This window comes from Halichoerus grypus, chromosome X (assembly GCF_964656455.1).
Source record: "Halichoerus grypus chromosome X, mHalGry1.hap1.1, whole genome shotgun sequence".
In the NCBI taxonomy this organism is placed as follows: domain Eukaryota; kingdom Metazoa; phylum Chordata; class Mammalia; order Carnivora; family Phocidae; genus Halichoerus; species Halichoerus grypus.
The window spans coordinates 17496914-17517755 of NC_135727.1; the positions used below are offsets into that span (position 1 = coordinate 17496914).

The 20842-nt window shown below is 41.2% G+C and overlaps 1 protein-coding gene and 1 pseudogene across 2 annotated transcripts in view; both read right to left on the reverse strand.

Annotated features, from left to right (window-relative positions):
- The window catches only part of LOC118552865 (PHD finger protein 6), a 47336-nt gene extending 46709 nt beyond the window's left edge, over window positions 1-627 (reverse strand). Inside the window, exon 1 of one of the 2 annotated variants that reach the window (XM_078064519.1) lies at window positions 410-627. The gene's annotated coding sequence lies outside the window, so the exon portion shown is untranslated. The remainder of the gene's footprint in view (window positions 1-409) is intronic. The other variant, XM_078064520.1, reaches the window with a different exon arrangement.
- A 17947-nt stretch (window positions 628-18574) lies between these two features.
- On the reverse strand, window positions 18575-19072 carry LOC118540621 (ribonuclease P protein subunit p25-like protein; annotated as a pseudogene).
- Between the last annotated feature and the right edge of the window lie 1770 nt (window positions 19073-20842).

Genomic DNA, 20842 nt, shown 5'->3' on the forward strand with positions numbered 1-20842 from the left:
CTAATTCCCCCCACCCCAGAGTTCCGTAAAGCTAACCCTCTTGCCATCCTAACCATTCTTCCTCTTACGCTTCCCAAACTGGGAGTCTCCCTCCTTCCCAAATATGTCCTAAGCGATGGCAAAGACTAAAAATCCCCAGTATTTTTTCCTCCCCAAATGCTGCGCCCCCTCCCCCGAAGTCTAGGCTTAAGCCTAGCCTCTCCCTTAGCTCCTCCAAAGCACTTTTCTCAGCAGCCTCTCTGCCAAGCGCCTTCAACGAGCGGCGCTTCTGGGGTCCTTGACAATAAAGCGAGACCACCAAGAGTCCCCCTTAACAACGGGCAGGGGCGGCGGCCTGGCCATCGCCATCCTCCTTGTCTTCTCCCGCCGGGCAGAGAATGGGGGGCCCCAAGCTACCGTGGGGACTCACCGGCGGGGCCCAGAGGCGAACGGCAGCGGAGAAGCGCCAATGAGGGGAAAGAGAAAGAAGTCGGTGTCGGTTCTCCGGCAGCGCCTGGGAGCGGGGCTCTGTCGCCGGAGGTTGTTTCCTTTCATTCGAGGAGAGACGGGCTCGCGGAGCGCCCTTACGTCGCCCCCCTCGCACGCAACGACTCAACACAGCGTTAATACGTCTCGAGCGCGCCGCGGGCCCCGATTGGCTGCACGGCCGGGCAACTGAAGCCGCAGAGCCACGGCGCATGTGCGAAGGCCGCCCCCAGTACGGATCGGGGCGGCAGGCTCCGCCTCCTGCTCGCGCGCGTACCTTCTATTCTCCGGTCCGCCGCTCAGCCAAGTGTTTGGGGGCCGGATCCGAGGAGATAGAGAAAGAGATTCAAAGATATCGCTGTGGGTCGGGCGGAGAAGGGGCAGGGTTGGGACTAGAAACCACTGGACAGGGGCTCTGGGTAGCCAGTTTTCAATAGTGATTCAAGTGGGTAGGCCTGATCCCTTGCACTTGTTCACCGAGGCCTTTTCACATCCATTATTTCATTGTACTCTCGTGGCATCCCTTTGAGGTCCTCCGTTCTCTCATTTTACTGCCAGGAAAGACTGAGAAGCTCGTAGTGGAGTCAGTCGGCCTGGATTTCAATCCTCGGGCAAATCATTTTCATCCCCGTACCTGAAAAAAAATTTTTGTCTTTAAGATGGGGATTAAAAATAGGATCTCACGGGTTTATTGTGAAGAAGAAATGAGATAATGCAAGTTAAGCGTGTATGAGCGTCCCTGGCATATAACAGGCCCTCTATAAATGCGGAGATTATCATAATCAGAAAAAGATAAGTGCTTTTCTTTGTAACTCAACACAGGTAAACGCGACAGCTAATCGAGCGCTTTCCTCTTTGATGTATGGAGCCTGACTGCTTGGGTTTGAATCCCAGCTCCCCCACTTCTAGCTCTGTGACCTTGAGCACGTTGCATTACCTCTCCGTCCCTCAGTTCCAGCACGTCCAAAATGGAGATCACAATGGTATCCATCTCATAGAGCTGCTAAGAGAAATGAGTTAATACATGTAAATCACAGAATAACACTTGGGCACATAGTATGCCCTGTGTAAGGGTCAGCCTTTGTTATTTTCTCCTACGCTCACAGACTAAAAGCCAGTGGTTTAAAAAAATAAATAAAAGCCCTAACAAACCAATGAAAATTTAAAGATGCCCGCTACGTAGCTATTTTTCCTGTAGAAGGGGGGGACGGGGGCGTGGTGGATTTCCATTGTTGCAATCCAATGCTGTTACTACACTGTTTCATCCTTTTAACTTTTCCCTGCAATGTTAAATTGTAATCCTAGAGAAAACAGTGATCGTGTTCTTGTAACATTGTATCCCATACAAACAGGTATCAAAGAAGGTTGGACAAAGCAGTCATTTAGCCGCACGGGACCCTTAGCCCTTTTACTCATCTATGCACTCATTTCAACGATTTGATTCAATAAACATCAGCGAAACTACGAAGTTCCAAAACACAAAAGAGATACAGATCAACTCAATCCCTAACCTCAAGTTCATGGTCTAAAAAGGGAGACAAAGAAGCAAACAGATAAGGTATGGTGTGATAAATGCTATAGAAAGGTGTGTGCCTGGTACAGCCATCCTCCACCTATGACGTACAAGGCCCTATGCGAAGGTAGAACACAACAGTGAATAAGACACAGCCTTTGCCCTCAACTATTTACCGTCTAACAAGGAAAAAACAAATAGCTATGATAGGAGATGGACTGCAGCACTTGCCTTAAGAGGTGGAAAGGAAGTGCAGGAAATGTTCCAGAGAGGAAGAGCTCAGCAACCCTAGTGAGTTTCAGGCACCAGGTCTGCTAGCCAGTTTCAATTAGCATGACTGATACACGCAGCCTGTTATTTCAAGGACTACAGAAAGGAGTCAGATTGCGATAACACGCTATTAACAATGCCTGAGGATATAGCACAGGATCTCTTAATCTCTTATTGATCCACCAGCACACTCCCACCAACACTCTTCCAGTCCTTCTTCAGGCTCTAGATCCCGCTTTCTGTACCTCATTTCAGCAAAGGCCTTAACTTCCTGACTTATTTAGAGTTGGGCCATCTGAGCTAAGTGACTTTATCTTGTACACCCATCCTTTCTTGCTTCCTTCAAGACTCAGAAGGAACTGTCCTTCCAGCTTTTTAAAGCTAAGGCTGTAGTTTTAATCACGTCTCTTCCATGCTCTAGACGAACTGCTTCTCTACTTATTCCCTGCTGTCGCTTGCCTTCAAACACTTAGGATTCTTCTACCTTCACTCCCAGACTGTGTTCTCAGCCTCCAATTCCTTCCCAATCACACATTCAGCAGGCATACATATTCTCTGTATGCCAGGTACTATGGCAGACCCTGGAGATTTGAAAAGAAGTAAGAAACAGCTCCTGCCTTCAAGGAATTCTCGGTCTAATGAGGATGAAAACCCGGTATTTCTTTTTTTTTTTCTAAGATTTTATTTATTTATTTGACAGAGAGAGACACAGTGAGAGAGGGAACACAAGCAGTGGGAGTGAGAGAGGGAGAAGCAGACCTCCCGCGGAGCATGGAGCCCGATGTGGGGCTCGATCCCAGGACCCTGGGATCATGACCCGAGCCGAAGGCAGACGCCCAACGACTGAGCCACCCAGGCGCCCCGAAAACCCGGTATTTCTAACGAAGAAAAACAGAATTTCAGTAAAAGAGACGAAATGTTCTAATGGAATTACATACCACAAAGATTGATGGGCTCTGTCCAACGGAGCAGGAAATACATCCTTGGGGAGGAAATGTTTTGAGCTGGATCTTGAAGGACAAGTCCAGGCCCAGAAAAATCTGGATTCCATCTTCACAACTTTTCTCCATCTTCATTCTTGACATCTCTGTGACATTTGACACTTTGGGCAGTTTACTTATTCTTAAACTTTCACCTTCTTTGGCTCTTAATGGGGACTCTTGACTCTGGCTCTCTGGCTTCTCTTTCAGTCTGTTCGTGGAAGATTTCCCTTCTTCTTACCTTATAATGCAGACTTTTCCCTAGGCAGAGTCTTAGACCTGCTGCAGGTCTCTTGTGATTCCAACCCAGCAATTCTCAAAATTTGGAAGTGAGAATTAATTACCTGGGAGCTTGTGAAAAATGCAAAAATTTTTGGTGCCACCCCCCAAGCTCCCCCCACCCCGCACCCCACTCTGGGGATGCTGTAGTGGGCTCAGGAAAATGCCTTCTTAAACTGCCCAGATATTCTGATGCAGATCTGTTGAGGACCACACATTAGGAAACTGCCTGCCATTCTTTTTTGTAGAATTGAAACAGTCTCTAGATTTTACCCTGTAAACAACTGCTTAGCAACTCCATCTGCTCCTGTCCTTGAGCTAACTCACTAAGTCCAGTACAAGCAAATTCATCCTTTCCAGCAACTAAAAAGTAATTCCTTTTTCCCCATCTTCAGTGTTTCTGTGTAAGATACCTCTAGTATTTCTGCTCCTGCCTAAAACAAAGGCTAAATTCAACTACATGCCTGTGACCTCCCTTCTAGCTATAATCAACACCAGTGGATCATTCATTCATTCATCAAGTTCATATTGATCACCTACGACATGTTAGATGAAAGTGGACACAGTCCGTTTTGGTGTAGGGGCAGACAGACCTTAATCAAGTAATATAAACAAATGTAAAATTACAACCTCATCTTGTGCAAAAAGAAGTGAATATCACCTATATGGAACTGAAGTCTATTTGCATTTTGTATATTGGATACATTTTACATTTCTTATTTCTTATTTTTAAAAGTGGAAGTATTCTGCATTTTAAATAGTTCTGTGAAGGGGCACCTGGCTGGCTCAGTCGGTGGAGCGTGCGACTCTCGATCTCAGGGATGTAAGTTCGAGCCCCACTTTGGGCATAGAGATTACTTAAAATGAAATCTTAAAAAAAAAGATACATGTTTCTGTGGGGAAAAAAAAGTGCTGTTTATTTGCGTGAGATGCTGCATAAGAGTCAGAAGACCTGTGTTTGAGTTGCGGGCCTGCCACTAACTAGCGGAGTGACCTTGGACGAGTCATTTGACTTCTCTGAGCCTTAGTTTACACATCAGTCAGATGAGATTGATATTACTTGCAAAGTTGTTATGGAGCACAAAGACAGATAATGATGTATGTGAATATTCTCGCCCCAACACGTAAGAAGGACAGGTTTTTTGTTTTTTCTTTTTTAAGTGTCCCTTAACTGCCATATCATCTGATTGATCAACCTGCTAATGTTGGCTGCCAGAATTTGGCCCCTATGCTATTCTACTTAGTTTTTGTTGTTTGTTTATTTAACTTCCACTTAGTGTATTGGTGAGGTTTACTTTGTCCAGGCTGTGGAGCTACTCAGGTACCTAACGGAGGAGCTAGGAACCTTGGCGGACTTGGATGTTTCCTCTTGTTAAGCAGTTTGACGCTGGGTACGGTACAGACTCTGCCCAGGAAACTTGCGACTGTGGCAAAGGGAAATGCTTTAGAGGCACACGGACATCTCTAAGACGTTGTTTATTGGATGTTAAATAAACACAGAAGCTGAATGTACTATATCGATGGCAATATTGGGGAAGTAATAAGCTTTATAGTGCTGATGCTTGCAAAATTATAAGAGTTAACCGACTTCTGAGGACAATGTGCTAGGCACTCTGCTAAGTACTTTATGCGTGTTACCTTATTCAATCCTTACAACAGCCCTGAGGGGCCAGGAGTAAGTAGTCCCTTTACAGAGGAAGAGACTGTTGAGCAATTAAGTAACTTGCCCAAGGTGATACAGCTAGGAAGAAGAAGAACCATGGGTCAAGCCTACATTTGTTTTGACTCCAGAAGTCAAACTCTTAATCACTATGAAGCACTGCCTCTTATTTATTTGTTTATGTGTTTTTTTATCTGTCTCCATCAGGGCAGGGGCTCTATTTTGCCACGTTCACTGCTCCATCCCCAGCCCGGAGAACTCTGTGCCTAGAGTAGATATTCAATAAATACTTAATGAGGGAAAGACCGTGGAGAATGGGGAACGGAAAAGAGGAGAAACGGAGAATGGGGAAGGGAATATCATGAAGAATGGGGACAAGTACATTTGGAATGGAATGGAAACATATCAGGAATTGGTTAGTAATGCAGCAGCCCAAGCCCAGCTACAGTGATTCTGGCACAGCCGTGAAATGGGGTCCAGCAACTTTATTTTTAACAAGCTCCCCAGGTAAGACTGCAGTACACGCAAAAGTTTGAGAACCACTAACCTACAGCCTTCAGGCGGAAAACGAAAACAAACACTTCCCTCCTGGGCATTTTGTCAGTTACATCTGAGGGCCTGAGAGACTTCCTTCTGATCCATATCATTCTTAGGCATGTATCTTAGTGAAGACACTTGCCACTGGGTCCTGGGTGATCTTGAGCATCTTTGTTCCTTTTGGTCCTACTTTGGCTGTTGGTTAAATAACAAAACCAGAAAGGGCTACACTAATTTCAAATAGTATAATAATCAGTCTAAAAACTCAAAGGATGATACATGACTAAGATTTGAGAGAGCTAATATTCACAGTGAGATGTAACTAAACCAGGAGGCAAAAACCCGAATGGCCTGGGCACAAATCCTGATTTCAGATTAACCTCTTAGTGCCTTGATTTCCTCATCTGTAAACTGAGAATGATGGAAGTACCTTTCTCAAGGATTTTTTTTTTTTTTTTTTGAGGATTGCATGAGATAATCCACATACTGCACTTAGCACAGTTCCTGGCCCACAGAGCTCAATAAATATTAACTATAAGAGCTAGCTTTACAGGAGGTAATATGGAGTATTTTTTATCTTATACCACTTACAAGGAGCTAATAATGATCTCCAGTTTTTCTTTTCTTTTTTTTTTTTTAAAGATTTTATTTATTTGACAGAGAGAGACACAGCGAGAGAGGGAACACAAGCAGGGGGAGTAAGAGAGGGAGAAGCAGGCTTCCCGCCGAGCAGGGAGCCCGATGCGGGGCTCGATCCCAGGACCCTGGGATCATGACCCGAGCTGAAGGCAGACGCTTAACGACTGAGCCACCCAGGTGCCCCTCCAGTTTTTCTGAGAAGTGGAATAGAGAGACAAAAGGCCTTTGTTTCTTTTTTATTATTTCAATAAGCTTTTCTTTCTTTCTTTCTTTTTTGAAGTCTAGTTGACACACAATGTTCCATTAGATTCAGGTGTATGACATAGTGATTTGACAAGTCTATACATTATGCTGTGCTCACCACAAATGTAGCTGCCATCTGTCCCCAAACAGCGCTATTACAATACCACCAACTATATTCCCTATGCTGTGCCTTCCATCCCCATAACTTATTCATTTCATAACTGGAAGCCTGTACCTCCCACTCCCCTTCACCCATGTTGCCCAATCCCCACCTCTGTTCCCCCTGGCAATCACCAATTTATTCGCTGTACTTACAGGTCTGTTTTTGCTTTGTCTATTTGGTCTGTTCTTTAGATTCCACATATAAGTGAAATCATATGATATTTGTCTTTCTCTGTCTGACTTATTTCACTCAGCATAATACCATCTAGGTCCACCCTCTGTTTCTTTATTCGTGCTGTTCTTGCCTCCCAAAACTCCTTTACAACTCCTTTTGGACTAGGTAGAAGCCTTCAGGATGCCATTCAGGTATCAGCCCTTAGCTTTCCAGAAGTTTCACTCACCCTTTGATTGAGTAAAGCTCTCCTCCAGCGCTTCCATAGCACCCCGGCCGGACCTCTAGCTCATCACTTAGCACATCATATTGAAATTATATGTACTTCTGACTCTCCCATGAGAGAGTGAGCTCTTTGGGCAAAGAGACCGTGTCTTATTCTTTTTTATACCCCCGGCACCTAGCACAGTGCTCGTCCAATAAATATCTGCTGAACTTTCTCAAAGGAACTTGTCGGGGAGCCAATGGTACGGCTGTTGGAGGACAGTTTCCTGTCTGAGACTGTTGTCTTGTGCTCTGGGCATCGGCTCCTGTGCCTCTTTTCACCGAGAGTCACACAATGCATTTCAGCAGTTAATTATATACTGTGTACCGTATATTATTCTCTCATTGCATCATATATTAATGCATCACTTCTTTCCTCTTCCCTCAAGCATTGAGAAGAAAAGATTATGAATCGAAAGTGGATGATACATGGGGCGCCTGGGTGGCTCAGTCGTTAGGCATCTGCCTTCGGCTCAGGTCATGATCCCGGGGTCCTGGGATCGAGCCCCTCGTCGGGCTCCCTGCTCAGCGGGGAGTCTGCTTCTCCCTCTGCCCCTCACCCCGCTTGTGTTCCCTCTCTCGCTGTGTCTCTCTCTCTCTCTGTCAAACAAATAAATAAAATCTTAAAAAGAAAAAAAAAGAAACTGGGTGCTACAGCTGTAAGCCACCCCCAGTTATCAGTCAACTCTCCTTATTGAATGCCCGGGGCGCTGTGAATCCCACTGTTCATCACCAGAGGCAAATGCACGTGAAAAGGGAGCATGATTTACCATAAAGGCCTAGAGCAGTACCTTCACGGAGTAGGCACTCAATTAATATTTGTTATCTAAATGAATGCTTTATTGAAAAAGAGTAGCGTGCTTGGTTAGGTGAGAAATCAGGAGGCCTGGGCTTGTAGTCAGACCTCTGTCACTTCATTTTGAACTTGAAAAGTCACTTCATCTTTCTGGGACATGCTTTTACATTCTGAAAAACATGACGGAATCAGACTAGATGACCTTTAAGGTCTCTTCCAATTTTAATATGCAATTCTTCCCACCAATAGTTTGAAAATCCCTCAAGAGTAGGCACAGTTGATATCCTTTATCTTCTCCATAGCACTTAGCATGGGGCTAAGCACACAGGGCTTGATAAATACTTTTAAAGTTAGAACCGGAATCCTCCATAGTCACCCTTACCCAGAATTAAAAAAAAAAAAAAAAAAAAAAAGCATGACCAATGGGCACCAAACACTGCCATGAAACATACATCATCTCTAAAAATAGGACCTAAAGGAAAAGTAGGAGAAAGCCTGGAAATCTCTTCTCTTTGTTGCATTTCAAAATCTTCAAACATTTATGATTTGAAATCCTAACTTAGGTGCCAGTTGCCAATCAAGGAATTTCCTTAATTCCAACGAGAACTTGAATGCAATGGGAGTACAACTGCAGCTTGATCTTAGGCCGTATCCTCACGCTCCCTTGTAATCACCCACCCTCATCACTTTATTTACCACCCACTGACGTGGTAACACACTCATTTATGTCTCTAGCCAACATCACTCCTCTGAATTCTAGAACCGTATAACCAATCGCCTATTTGAAATTGCTTAGTCATCTCAAAGGCATCTCCAACTCGGTATGTCTTAAAGAGAATTCATGACCTTCTCCCTATAAACCTGGTACCGGTCCACTGTTGACTAGCCAACTCACTGCACGGCACCTCTATTCACCCAGTTCTGCAGGCCAGAGATTAAGGAGTCATCCTTGATCCCACCCTCCATTCTGCTCCCTACCCCACCACTCCCGCTCATCTCCACTCTATCATTAATCATGGCAATTTTGTCTCCTAATCATCTCTAAAATCAGTCCACTTTTCCTTATCTCCTCCACCATCTCTACCACCTCTAACCGGGACCACTCCGCTAACTTACTGACTTGCCTGTCTGATTCGATTTTCCCTCCTCCGATGTAGTTTCCACACTCCTGCAAGTGTCATTAATCCGTTTGTTCATCAAGATGTTTACTGTAGAAATATTTACCCACAATGTGCCAAGCACAGGGGATATAGCAGTAAACAAAACAGACAAAGATCCCTATTGCCATGGAGTTTACATTTTAGTAAGAGAAAGACAAACTAAAAATAGTATGTAAAATACACAGTGTGGGCGATTTACTTCCGGCAGGATGAATGAAGGAGGGCAACAAATCTTCTCCCCAAAACAACTATAAAGCTGAACAAAACTATCAAAAACAACTCTCTCAGTACTCTGGAAAGTGACCAAAGGTATAACAGAGGGACCAGTCATCCTGATTTCCTTGGTACTGTCCTAGTTTTAGCACTGAGAGTCCTGCATCCCAGGAAACTCCACCCCAGGATGTGAAAAATCCATTTTCAGCCATGGTTGCTCGTGTTTGGGGGGAAAGGGACCAAACCCAAACCATGGTTCCAAAAAACAGGAGCTGAAAGCAACATTCTTTTTAGTGTCAAATAGATATGGCATAGATTATCTATCCACAGCCACCGTCAATCCTGACCACTGATGTTGGCGACCATGATTTCCGGTTCCCAATAGCGGATCATCCACTGTTGCTCACTTGGAGGGATGCACCTTAAGTTTGCAACTTAAGAGCATTGCAAGCATGAGTTGTGACATTCTGTCTTGGACTGCCTGTGGATTAGCTCTTGTGATCTGTATGGAGACAGTGCTACTTTAACTTTTAATATTATGAATATTGTACCTGTATTCTAAGTGTTCAGATAAAGAAACTGAAAACAATCACAATACCAACCCCAGCTTGACCCAGAAAGCTTCAAAAGAGAAAGCTAAATGACTATGTTATTTTGATGACAGATGCAAGAACACATACAACTAGATTAGGGAGGTAAACAACCAAAACACAGCTTTCTGAAAAATAAGCTGAAAAGAATTTGGGACTGGGCATGCCGGAGAAGGGGATGTGAAAGCCCATACAGAGACTGAATCTCAGAAGATCTGGATGAGACAGACAAGCCTTATACATCAATCCAAAGTTTTTAGTCTTCCAAAAAGACAGGAAAGTTCAGTCAACGTTGGCGGCCACTGATTTTGCTTGGCATACCTCAGCAACAAACACCCATTATTGCGCCACTCTCTTGATTGCTCTTTGAATAAAGTTAGATTTCCTGATTCGGAGGTCACAGCTAAAATGTCCTGTAGATGAACAAAAGAGGAAATTTTGCTCCGAGATGCGTTGGTCTCTAACAGTGTGGAGCTGATTCTGTCAGACCTTACCAAGGATTATGCTTTCTACAGTGTATCAACTGATGTGGAAATCACAGCAACTAAAAATGTTCCTCCTAGCTTTTAGATACTTTGATTTGAAAAGCAATTTTAAATCATTTTCTTGATTTCTATGAAGATCATAATGAAACTGCAGAAAACATAAAACAAAAGATTGTTGATATCTTGTATAATTTTGCTCATCTATCTACATATTCAGCCGACAGTGCCAATGTAAATTTTAGAAATCAGAAGGCTTTAGAACTCAAAATAAAATGTCACCAGAAAAGGGCAGTCAAATTAAACAGGACTTTCTCAATTTCTTACGAAAACTCTAACTTATTTGGAATCCAATTTTGATTTCACAATTTCAAGTTACTGCTGCGCTTTAAAACCATTTTCCCTGAGAAAAAGAGGGTTAACTTACGATGACATCCAATATGCTTCATGGTGTTCAAAACTTGTGGACATTTTGGGGGTACCTGACTGAGGTAGAGCATTTGACTCTCAATCTCAGGGTCATAAGTTCAAGCCCCACGGTGGGTGTGGAGCCTACTTTAAAAATTATGGACGTTTGAGACATGAATAGCCCATATGACGAGTTCATAGATGCAAAGGACCTGTTTGGCAAACAGCTGGTCTACCAAAAGTAGCTTGAAGATACAAAGTGAATGTACATTTTTGGGGAATTGGAAACTAATTCCTACAAATCTAAAAACCTGATGTTTTTACTTAGTAAAACCTATGTATTCCATGCTCAACACTTTTGTTCAGAGGGTATTTTAGCTCTTACAATTAAGTCTTTAATCAGTTTTGAATTAATTTTTGTATATGGTGGGAGGTAGGGGTCCAAATGTATCATTTTGCAGGTAGGTATCCAGTTGTCCCAGCACCATTTGTTGAAAACAGCTTTCTTTCCCCCACTGAATTGTCTTGGCATCCTTGTTGCAAATCAATTGACCACAAATGTGAGAGTTTATTTCTGATGCTCTTCCATTGCTCTGTGTGTCTATTCTTATGCTGGCACCCCATTCTCTTGATTATTACAGCTTTGGAATAGATCTTGAAATTAGGAAACGTAAATCCTCCAACTCTGATCCTCTTTTTCAAGGTTGTTTTGGCTATTCTGGGTCCTCTGAATTTACAGATGAATTTAGGATCAGCTTATAAAATTCTTCAACAAAGCCAGCTGGAGTTTTGATAGAGGATTGAAAAATCCTTGCTGAATTTGTACATCGATTTGAGGAGTATTGCCATCTTAAAAACCCTAAGTCTTCTGATCTATGAATATGGGATGATTTTTAATCTTTTAGATTTTTAATTTCTTTCAACAATATTTGGTAGTTTTTGGGGTATAAGTCAGCACTTCTATTGTTAAGTTTATTCCAAAGTATTTTATTCTTGATGCTATTGTGAGTGGAATCATTTTCTTAATTTTGTTTTTTGATGTGTTCATTGTTAGCGTATGAAATATAGATAATTTTTGTACATTGATCCTGTGTCCACAACCTCGCTGAACTCATTTATTCGTGCTAGTAGATTTTTAGTGTATTCCTTAAGATTTGATATATACAAGATCATGTTATCTGCAAATAGAGATAGTTTTATTTACTTCTTCATTTCCAGTCTAGAGGCCTTTTATTTTTTTCTTGCCAAAGCCGTGGTTAGAACCGTGCGTACAATGTTGAATAAAAGAGATGTGGTCTGAGGGTGAAAACTTGCAACTAGTAGCTAAATAAGTCCTTTGAGATCTAATGCACAGTATAGTCAATACAGACGACAATATTATATTGTAACCGTCAAGTTTGCTAGGAGACCAGATCTTAATTATTCCCAGCACAAAACAGAAATGATAATAATGTGAGGTGACAGAAGAGCCAACCATGGTTACTCATATTACAGTATATGAATGTATCAAATCAACATGTTATACATCTTAAATTTATACAATGTTATATGTCAAATATGTTTCAATTTTTAAAAATGTTGCCTAGGCATGACAAGAGCAGACATCCATGTTTCATTCCTGATCTTAGGGGGAAAGCTTTCGATCTTTCACCATTAAATATGACATTAGTTGTAGGTTTTTCACAGATGTCCTTCATCAGGTTGAGAAAGATTCCTTCAATTCTTAGTTTGTTGAGTGTTTTTATCATTCAGGGACAATGAATTTTGTCAAGTACTTTTTCTGCATCTATTGAGATCATTAGGCAAGCTTTGTTTTTTATTCTATTGATATGGTCTGTTACATTAATTGAATTTTGGATGTTAAAACAACCTTGTAACCCTGGGATGAATCCCACTTGGTCATGGTGTCTAATCCCTTTTATATGTTGCTGGATTTGGTTTGCCAGTATTTTGTTGAGGATTTTTGTTTCTAGTGAGTTTTTTTAAAGATTTTTTTTCAGCCATTTGCGAGAGAAAGAAGAAAGAGTTTAGGGGGAGGGGCAGTGGGAGAGGGAGAGAAATCCTCAAGCTGACTCCCCGCTGAGTAGGTAGCCCAACGCAGGGCTTGATCCCAGAACCCTGAGATCATGACTGAGTCAAAACCAAGAGTCAGACACTCAGCTGACTGAGCCACCCAAGCACCCCTTGTTTCTAGTTTTATGCGAGTTATTGGTCTTTAGTTTTCTTTACTTGCTATGTTTTTGTCTGATTTTGGTGTCAGAGTAATACTGGCTTCATAACATGAGTGAGGAAGTGTTCCCTCTTCTATTTTTTGGAAAAGTTTGTGAAAAATTGCTATTATTTTTTAAAAATATTTTTGTAGAACTCACCAGTGAAGCCTTTTGATCCCAAGCCTTTGTGAGTAATTTTTATTTGTTTCTTTTTTTTAAGATTTTATTTATTTATTTGACAGAGAAAGACACAGAAAGAGAGGGAACACAAGCAGGGGGAGTGGGAGAGGGAGAAGCAGGCTTCCCGCCTAGCAGGGAGCCCGATGCGGGGCTCGATCCCAGGACCCTGGGATCATGACCTGAACCGAAGGCAGACGCTTAACGACTGAGCCACCCAGGCGCCCCTGTGAGTAATTTTTAAATTACTGATTCAAACTCTTCTTAATACAGGTCTCTTCAGATTTGTCTATTTCCTCTTGTGTCAGTTATGGTAGTTTGGGGTTTTTTTATTATTTATTTATTTATTTATTTATTTATATTTTTTAAAGTAGGACTCCATGCCCAAAGTGGAGCTCGAACTCATCAAGATTTGTGTGTTCCTTGCACTGAGCCAGCCAAGCACCCCAGTTATGGTAGTTTGTGTCTTTCTAATAATTTGTCTATTTTATGTAAGTTACCTAACTTTTTAGCACATAGTCGTTCATAGTATACACTTAGAATCCTTTTTATTTCTGCAAGTTTGGTAGTGATGTTCTCTCTTTCATTTCTGTTTTCAGGAAATTGAGTCTTCTCTCTTTTTTCTTGGTCAGTCTAGCTAAATGTTTTTCGGTTTGGTGGGGTTTTTGTTTGTTTGTTTGTTTATCTTCTCAAAGAGCTAACTTTTGGTTTCATTGATTTTTCTCTATTCCTTTTCTATTCTCTAATTCATTAACTTTCACTCTAATCTTTATTATTTCCTTTTAATTGCTTTGGGTTTAGTTCGTTCTGCTTTTCTAGTTTCTAAAGGTGGAAAGTTAGGTTATTGGTTTTAATCTTCTTTTTTAATGTGGTATGTTGTGTTGACATGTTCATTCATATGCATCTTGAAATCTTCTGTAATTTCTCTTCCGGCATTTTCTTTGGCCCATTGTTTACGCGTTGTTTAGGGGCACCTGGCTGGCTCAGTTGGAGGAGTATGTAGCTCTTGATCTTGGGGTCATGAGTTTGAGCGCCACAATGGGCGTAGAGATTACTTAAATAAATAAACTTTAAATAAATAAAAAGTTTTTTTAAAAAGGAATGTGTTGTGGGGCACCTGGGTGGCTCAATCAGTTGGGCGTCTGCCTTCGGCTTGGGTCATGATCCCAGGGTGCTGGGATCTGAGTCCCGCATCGGGCTCCCTGCTCGGCAGAGAGCCTGCTTCTCCCTCTCCCACTCCCCCTGCTTGTGCGCTCTCTCTCTGTCAAATAAATAGATAAAATCTTTTAAAAAATTAAAATAAAATAAAAAAGAATGTGTTGTTTAATTTACACACATTTGTGAATTTCCTAATTTTTTTCTTTTATTCATTTCTAAGTTCGCTTTATTGTGATCAGAGAACATACTTTGTATGGTTTCAATCATTTTAAGTGTACTGAGGTTTATTTTATTGCCTAATATATGGTCTATCCTAGAGAATGTTCCATGTACACTTGAGAAGAATGTATATTCTGCTTTTGTTTTGTGCAAGTGTTTTATATATACAAATCTGTTAGCTCCAGTTGGTTTATAGTGCTGTTCAAGACTTCTATTTCCTTTTGATCTTCTGCCTAGTTCTCCTTTCTATTATTACAATTAGGGTATTGAAGTCTTCAACTATTATTGTTGAATTGTCTAATTTCTCCTTTCACTTATGTCAGTTTTTAAAAAAAATTTTATTTATTTATTTGAGAGAGAGAGAGACAGAGAGAGTGAGAGAGAGAGAACCCGAGTGGGGCGAGGGGCAGGAGGAGAAGCAGACTCCCTGCTGAGCAGGGAGCCCGACGTGGGGCTCGATCCTGGGATCCAAGATCATGACCTGAGCTGAAGGCAGATGCCTAACTGACTGAGCCACCCAGGTGCCCCCATTATGTCAGTTTTTGCTTCATGTATTTGGGGCTCTGCTCTAAGTGTGTGTATGTTAATACTTGGTATATGTTCTTGGTGTATTGACTTTTTATCAATATATAATGTCCTTCTCAGTGTCTAGTAGTAATTTTTGTCTTGGCGTCTATTTTGTCTGATATTAGTAGAGTTACTCCGGCTTTCTTATGGTTGCTAATTGCATGATATGTACTTTTCCATCCCTTGACTTCTAACCTATTTGTATCTTTGAATCTACAGTATGACTCTTCCCATAGACAACATAGAGTTGGGTCTTGTTTTCTCTTGTTCAGTCTGACACTCTCTGCCTCTTGATTAGATTGCTTAATCCATTCACTTTATTTTTTTTAAGTAAACTCTACCCCCAACGTGGGGCTCAAACTCATGACCCCGAGATCAAGAATCGCATGCTCTACCAACTGAGCCAGTCAGGTGGCCCTAATCCATTCTCTTTAATTTTATTATTGGTATAGTTGGATTTACATTGCTATTTCCTTTTTTGTTTTCTATAAAATCTCATGTCTTTTATATTCCTCTATTCCTCCTTTACTACTTCCTTTTGCATTAAATGACTGTTTTCAAGTATAACAATTTAATGCTTATATAATGATTTTTTATTCTGTTTTTTTAGTGATTTTCTTTATGGTTGCTCTAGAGCTTCTCATATACATCTGAACTTATCAGAATCCACTTCACATGGATACTAACTTAGTTTTAGCAACATATAAAAGCACTCCTATATAGCTCTATTCCCTCTTCCCCATTTTGTGCTGTTATTGTTATACACGTTACATTTATTATGTTACAAATTCAAACATACGATGTTACAGTTATTACTGCATATAATTTTATGTCTAGTAAATAAGCTGAGAAAAGAAGAGGCCAAGTATACATTTATAGTTTGCTGTATTTGCCTTCGCATTTACCATTTCTAGTTGTCGTCATTTGTTCCTATGGATTTGAGTAACCCTTTGGGACCATTTCCTTACTCCAATACAACTTGATCTCCCCCCACCTGTTTTGTGCCCTTGTTGTCAAATATGTTACATTTTTATAGGTTATAGGCCCAATGATACAATTAATACATATTGCTTAATACACTTGCTTTTTAAATTAAGAGGAGAAAGGGGATGAAATAAAGATTTGTACTGTCTTTTATAGTTACATAATTACCTTTACTGGCGCTCTTTGCTTTTCATGTAGAATTGAGTTATCATTTGGGGTCACTTGCTTTCACCCCAAAGAATTCTCTTTAGTTTTTCTTGTAAAGTGGGCCGGCTAGGGGCACCTGGCTGGCTCAGTCAGAACAGCATGTGACTCTTGATCTCAGGGTTGTAAGTTTGAGCCCCAGGTTGGGTGTAGAGATTACTAAAAGAAAATAAACTTTAAAAAATCATTAAAGAAAAAAAAGGAGCGCCTGGCTGGCTCAGTTGGTGGAGTGTAGGACTCTTGATCTCGGGGTTGTGAGTTTGAGCCCCACGTTGGGTGTAGAGATTATTTAAAAATAAAATCTTAAAAAAATAAAATCTTTAAATAAATTTTGTAAAAATAAAGTGGGCCTGTTAGACTATATGTTGGGTCATAAAACAGAGGTGAAATTTTCTCTGACCATATGGAATTAAACTAGAAATCATTTCCGGTAGATAATAGCAACAGCAAAAACTTCCAAGCTCTTAGAAATTCAGCAACAGATTTCTGTATAATCCATGGGTCAAAGCAGAAACCTGAAGGTAAATGAGAAAATATTTGGAATGAGTTGAATGAAAATCTGTGGAATGTAGCTAAAACAGTGCTAAAAGGAAAATGCCTGTTTAAGTATTTTGCCCATTTTTCTAGAATTGTCTGCCTTTTTCTTAATTGTTTATAGGAATTCCTTATATATTTTGGATAAAAGCAAGCCCTTTGTCAGTTATAGAATATCCAAGTACCATTTCCCACTCTGTGTCCTGCTTTTTCCTGTTTTAATAGTGTCTCTCCATAAACAGAATTTCTTAAATGGATGTAGTCCAGTTTTGTTTTGTTTTTTTATTTTTTAAGATTTTCTTTATTTATTTGACAGCGAGAGAGGGAAACACAAGCAGGGGAAGTGGGAGAGGGAGAAGCAGGCTTCCCGCCGAGCAGGGAGCCCTATGTGGGGCTCGATCCCAGGACCCTGGGATCATGACCTGAGCCAAAGGCAGACACTTAATGACTGAGCCCCGCAGGCGCCCTGGATGTAGTCCAGTTTATCAAGTTTTTCTCTTATGGTTTATGGTTTGTGCCTTTCGGTCTTTTTAAAGAAATCATTGCTTTTGCAACGGTCATAAACATATTCTCCTTTCCTTTCTTGGGGACCTTTTGTTGATCTACCATTCTCATTTAGATCCACAATACATTTTGGCTATTTTTGACCCTTTGCATCTCTATATAAATATTATAATCAATGTGTTAATTTCTTAATGGAAAAAAACAACCTATTGGGATTTTGATTGCTATTGCATTGAGTTTACAGATCAATTTGGAGAGAAATGATATCTTTATCATATTGAGTCTAGTAATCCATAATGATGATATATCCTTCTATTTTTATGTCTTTGTTTGAATTTTCTCAATATTTTGTAGTTTCCAGTATAAAGCTCTTGGGCATCTTTTGTTAGATTTGTTCCTAATTAATTGATGTTATTTGAGACTACTGTAAATGGTATCTTAAAAAATTTCATTTCCTATTTATTTGATGCTGGTTTATAGAAGTACACTTGATTTTTTTTTCACATATACCCATCCAGCAGCTTGCTAAATCTGCTTATTCTAATAGATTTTCTGTAGATTCTTTTGGATTTTTTTTTTTTTTTTGCAAAACTATGTTGTTGTAAATAATGATGATTTTATTTCTTCCTTTCCTGCCATATGCTCTTTATTGCTTTTTCCTGTATTATTGCACTGGATTCCAAGTCTGATATTGAATAGGAGTGACGATAACAGAATTCTTTGCCCCATTCCTGATCTCAGGGGGAAATTTTTCAGTAACTCATCATTAAGCATGATGTTTGATGTAAGTATTGAATTTTTTATAGATGCCCTTCATAAGATCAAGAAAGTTCCTTTCTATTACTAATTTGCTACAGATATTTTTTTTCTAATCATGAATGAATATTACATATATATACATTTTTTTCAGGCAAACAGGCAGAACCTTTATTTCCAACCCACTCCTTGGACCTCTGTCAGAGCCACTGTAGGTAGAGGGCAGAGTAAGCCCTTCTCAAGCATTCCAGAACGAGCAGGGACCCCACACCTGTCACTCTTTGTGGCACACCAGAGAGAATGCGAAGCAGGAGCGGCAGGCCCATTTCTGTGGGTTAAAGTCATGGGGGAGATGTCGAGCAGTTAGAGAGGTGTGTCAGAGAGGGCACAGACATCCTAGACATTCATATCTAGAGAACGGGTGGTCCTCAAGCCTTTCTTTAGGGTCGGAGACCACAGCTGGAGCTCGGTGTAGGGCCCATCGAGTGCCCTTGGGGGCTGGTAGCCACACTCACTGGGGTCCAGGGGGTCATGGCTGAGCAGTACCTACACTGCAGGCACGTGGTGGGGCACCATAAAGGGATCTAGGCCAGTGTTGAGTGAGATTGGCACCCACCTAGCTGTCCTCAGTCTGCAGGAAGCACAGCTTGGTAAGCTGGGGCCGGTCTGCTACCTGCCGCTTGGCAGTCTCAGCACAGCTGACGGCCTTCCCTGCAGCCCGGCCAGAACCTGGGCACACCGTATGCCATGCACAGCCCCACACAGGCCAGAGCCTGAGAACACCACAGCCCCAGCAGGTTGCGGATTTTGCTGCCATCTTGGATCTGCATCTCCAGGCTATCAGGAGGTAGCTGGGCCATCAGGGAAGGTGCTGGGAGTTCCACAGAGCCAGCTTTCTGATAGTGCTCCGTTCTGCTTGCTGCCATGTTTGAATCTCTCTGCCCACTGCAGGGATGTGTCAGATGCATGCTGGGCAAGGTGCCCCAGGCCATCCCCCAACCCTGGCTCTTCACAACATGGCCCTCCCTGCTCCTCATCCCAGACTTCCTAGGAACAAGACCATACTCCCTCACTCCCAGTTTCTCAGGACTGGTGTCATGCCCGCCTCACCTTGGGAAGGGGCTGTGAGGCGTAAACCGCCATTTTTTCTGGACAGAGCCATAACCCTCCCCCCACCCTGTAGTCCCTGGGACACAACCAAACTCCTCAAACACAAGGTTCTTTGGGATAGAGCCAAGCACTCTCATCCCAGGATTCCTAGGACTGGGACCAAGTTTCCCTAATCTTGAACTCCTTGGGACAGTACCGGGTAACCCTCACCCTGAGATTCCCAGCGTTGATCTCCCCAACCCCTCTCTCAGAAGAGACCAAGAGACCCTCTTGGTCTCTCAGAAACTCAGAAGTAGAGGCTTGATGCGGACTTACCCTTGGTGTTGGGTCCATGGCCCAGTCGGCTTTGGTGGTCTCCATCGTCTGCCCCCAAAGTCCAGCTGGCCACAGGTACCTCCTGCCCCTTGCTGGATTCAGGCTCTCACCACCGCAGTCATGCACACCTCCAGCTTGATCTGGAGCCAAGATGGTGCCTCTCAATGTTATATGAATGTTATATCTTTAAAGATTTTTCTGCATCTATCAAGATGATGATGATAAAATTTTTTAATTTTTTTTCTATTTATGCGGTGGCTCTATTTATTGATTTTAGAATATTAGCTTTTCCAGTCCTAGAAAAAAGTCATTTGTTTCTGACATATTATTCTTTGTATATAGTTCTTGATTCATTTGCTAATACTATATTTAGGAATTTCACCTTTATGCTCACAAGAGAGATTTTTCAGCAATTTTCCTTTCTTATAATCCTTATCAGGTTTTGGTAACAAGATCATTTTGGCCTCATAAAAAGAATTTGAGATGTTTCACTATTTTTCTATTCTCTGGAAGTGTTTGTGAAGATGAGCTTTTTTCTTTTTTTTTCTTAGATGTCTATAAGCATTCACCAGTTCAGCCATCTGGGTCTTGGGCTTTTCTTTGGGAAGATGCTTTATAAGGTGCTTCAATTTCTATAACAGATAACAGATTCTTTAGATTATGTTCTGTTTATTCTTCTGGTACTTTGGGAAGTTGTGTTTCTTGAGCAATTTATCGTTTCATACAAGTTGTCAAGTTTATGGGCTTAAAATGTTATTCATTATATTCTGATTTTATTTTTTTGTTATCGTTGCTTACTTTCCAAGCAGTTGAGAATTTTAGAGTCCTCTGTGTGTTATGGATGTCCAGCTTACTTTTACTGTGGTGACAGAACATACTCTGAATGCTTTGAATTGTTTGAAATTTGTTGAGGCTTGTTTTATGACTCAGTATATGGTCAATTTTGGTAAGTGTTACATTTGCATTTGAAAAGAATACATATTATGTTATTGTTGGGTAGAGTGTTTTATATATATGTAATATATATACATATGCTATGTATATATACAAAATATATGTCTAGATACCTAGATATATAGAATTTGCTAATTGTGTTATTTAGATCTTCTGTCTCACTGATTTTTTTGTTTCCTTATTCTATTAGCTATTGAAAGAGGTGTGTTCAAACTTCTTACTGTGGTTGTGGATTTGTCCCTTTTAGTTCCATCAAGTTTTGCTTTATATTGGTTATGGGTGCATATAGCTCTACGATTTGTTATATTTTCCTAGTC